Source organism: Bidens hawaiensis, unplaced genomic scaffold, assembly GCF_021521415.1.
Source record: "Bidens hawaiensis isolate Kalapana, Puna unplaced genomic scaffold, B.hawaiensis_p1.1 tig00009086_1, whole genome shotgun sequence".
NCBI lineage: Eukaryota > Viridiplantae > Streptophyta > Magnoliopsida > Asterales > Asteraceae > Bidens > Bidens hawaiensis.
This window is the reverse complement of record NW_027491668.1, coordinates 500,609-504,217: the sequence shown is the minus strand read 5'-3', so window position 1 is coordinate 504,217 and position 3,609 is coordinate 500,609. Positions and strand designations below refer to the sequence as shown.

The window sequence follows — 3,609 nt, the reverse complement described above, 5'->3', positions numbered from 1 at the left end:
ATGTGTAGAGAAAAAAATTAATATGTGTATGAGAAAATTAAAGATGTGTAGGAAGAAATTAAAGATGCGTATGAATAAATTAAATATGCATAGGAAACATAAGAAGATGTGTAGGACGAAAAACATACGTATGAAGATAATTGAAAATGAGTAGGAAAAAAATTAAGACGTATATGAAAAATATTAAAGATATGTAGGAAACATTTGAAAGGGTGTAAGAAAAAATTATAGTTGTGTAGGATGAACTCAAAATATTGAGTAAAAAATATAAAGATAAATTTATTGTTTTATGAATTTGTTGATTTTTTAATTATTTTAGTTACTTTGATTATATTAATTAGAAATGTAACTCACATAGTTTAATTATATATATTAATTGCAGAGAGAATAAATTTATATTACTTTAATATTCTTTTCATATATTTTTAATTATGTAAGATTGAAAATTAAATGGGTGGTCCAGAATGACTTCTCACACTTCTCGCTGTAACTTAACTTCTCGCATGATCCATCCCCTATATATATATATATATCACGCACATAATAAAAAAGCAATAATATTTCCAAACAACATCCATGTCGCCCCCCTCTCTCGCCCCACATATCGGCCGGGGGGGGGGGGGGGTACCGCCAAATATCGCCCAAAATGTTCACATTTGTCGCCCCAGCACGGTTTGCCTAATAGTATAACATACCTTAGTCTTATCATTTATCAACACTGCTTATTATATAGGTTTTTGTTTTTTTGTAGATACCTTTTAGTATAGTTTCATACAAAGAATAATTTTTTGGGATACCGACTAAAATGGCTCTTTTTATTGACAACATTTCTCAACTAATCCTTAAATTAAAAATATCTAAAATAGTTACTTTATAAACTGTCAGATTCAACATATTAGAACTGGCATCTGTTGAATCCATCTGACACCCTTTCGTTTTTGAATCAATCACATCTAGACACATAAACATTTAAATGGTTGGCCATGAATCTATTCCGTCGGACTTCATGTCTATTATGCCGGGCCTCATCTATTCTCCCGGGCATCATTTTTGTATGTATTTAGTCGCCCTGACATAATAGATATGAAGCTGAGAGAATAGATATGAGAATATATTGTGCTAAGATCATTTATAACTTACATTTGAAAGTTTAATCTAATGCAACCAATGAGAGTTCCCATCTTATGATATTTTGACACGTGTACCGAACAATTTCGGTCTTTCATTTGACACATCACACATACATGTATGTCCTTTGTGTAAAATGTTTTATTTTTTATTACAAGCAGGCCCGTTTTATGTTAAAATTCGCAATGATGTATTAATTTAGAGCTTTTCAAGTTTGCATTTGTAAAAATAAGTGTCTATTTTCAAGCGGTTTATGAACCGCATTATTTTTTAAAGTGGTTTACGAACCACTTTAAATGTCTATTATACAAACTATTTTAGATTAAAAAAACTAAATCGCTATAAACAAATTTCTTTTTACTCGTGTTGAGATTTTGAGAGTACAAAATTCAAAAGTTTATGGTAATTAAACCTTAGGAAATTCTTATTTGACCAAGATTGACAATATTACAATCGGTAAGGCATAAAATATACTAGACCTGTGCAGAGGTATCTTCAATCTTTAATGTGGAAAGGTATTACGTTAGAGTAAAAAAATCCAAAAAGAAAAAAATTGAAATTCATACATAACAGAAGATGCAAATGGGATAGAAGCTCGATCTAAAATATCATTACAACTTAGCCATAAGGGGCATTTATTTTTAAAATGTTTCTCATGGTTATTCGGATGCCATTGTAATCTCATATTTTCTCATAAGTGGTGTCCCTGTGACTACAACTGATCTTGTTATAACTTCGGACGAAGACCAATCTGAACCACCAACATTCCACGCCATTTGAGCCAAAGAATCATTAGGCTCGTTAGTCCCTGTAAACAAATGTGTGAATGGATTTGAAGGCTCAGGGACCTCTAACACACCCTCTAACATTTTAACAATGAGGCTCATCACTGGCCTAGTCTCGGGCCTATACTGAACACAACAAAGAGCCACCTTTAGCATCCTCTCCACCACCTGTTGATCATTCTCTTCAATCCCACAAACTATCATCAAATCTTTTAATTGCTTTCTTTCATATTTGCCCCACGCCCAAATTGGAAACCATTGTTGGCTATCACCGAGAGTCAGGTCCATGTTCCTCCTCCTGCCAATGATCTCAAAAAGAAGCATTCCAAAACTATAAACATCACATTTGTGCGTAACTTGAAGAGGCATCCACAGCTCGGGAGCAGCATAACCTGGGGTACCCCGTCCCCCTGTCATGGTTATATGGGTGTTATCCCTATTGCACAGTTTGGCCAAACCGAAATCGGCTACTTTTGCACAAAAATTTGAATCCAGTAATATGTTTCCTGGTTTAATATCATAGTGAACTATTCTTTGAGCACAGTCTTCATGCAAGTACGTGATGCCTCTTGCGGTTCCCACCGCAATCTCGTGAAGTTTGTCAAACCCTAGCATATCCCCGTTGTTCATTTTAAACAGATGATTATCCAGTGAGCCATTAACCATGAACTCGTATACAAGAGCTATTAAACTTGATTCAAAGCAAAATCCAAAAAGCCTAACAAGATTAAAGTGATGCGTTCTTGCCATAGTACTCACCTCTGCCATGAATTGTTCCTCTATTCGCTTGTTTGAGGCCCCATTTAGTACTTTCACTGCTATCGGCTTGTTGTTGCTAATGATTCCCTTGTAAACAGTCCCGAACCCGCCTGAACCCAACCTGATGCTGAAGTTATCTGTGGCTATTCTTAGTTGTTGAGAGGTGAACTGGATGGGCTTTTCCCTTTCCATGTCATCAAGGAACTGGGCCATGGCGATGGTAATAAACCGAGAATCGTCATTTTCTAATGCGTTCCACTTCTTTTCCAATTTTGATTTTTCTTTTTCTATTAATATACACGTTACTGTAAAAATTGAAAGACATGGCATTAATAATATCTAGAATGAATCAGGTAGAACTTAAGTAATAAATGAGTATGGCTCCCTAAGTTTTTTTTTTTTTTTTTTACTTGGTGGTCAATCGAACTTACTGATTAGAAAAATGATGGCACACATAACACCAATCATAATACCAACAATACGAAGAGGAAGAATTATAAGGGATGTAATTACCAACATTTAAATAAGGAAAAGGAGAGGGAGATTCAGAAAGAACATAATTGTCAAGATTAGAATCAGGAATAGTAGGTGGAGGAGAAGGCATAATTGTAAGATCTTGGAACATTTTAAATCGAATATAATTACACTAGATCAAAATCTGGGTTTATATAAAGTTTTCATGTGACATTTAAATCTGTGACAGACTTTTGATGAAGTTTTCACTATCTTGAAAATCGTACATTCATTCCTAATGGCCCAAGAAACATATACTTTTTAGTTAGTTTAGTTTTTGTTCATTTATGAAGACGCGTTTCATTTAGTCATATTTGGGGTTTTAGGCCACCATTTAGGTAGAGTGATTTAATTAAGGGAGTAATGGGGGCAGTGGCGCAACTGGGGGAGGGTGCATTGACCCTTTAGTCTTTAGTCTACGGAA

General features: G+C 34.5%; 1 pseudogene; it reads right to left on the bottom strand.

Moving 5' to 3' along the window:
• Positions 1-1,768: 1,768 nt before the first annotated feature.
• Positions 1,769-2,958, bottom strand: LOC143531195 (G-type lectin S-receptor-like serine/threonine-protein kinase At1g34300 pseudogene; annotated as a pseudogene).
• Positions 2,959-3,609: the final 651 nt, after the last annotated feature.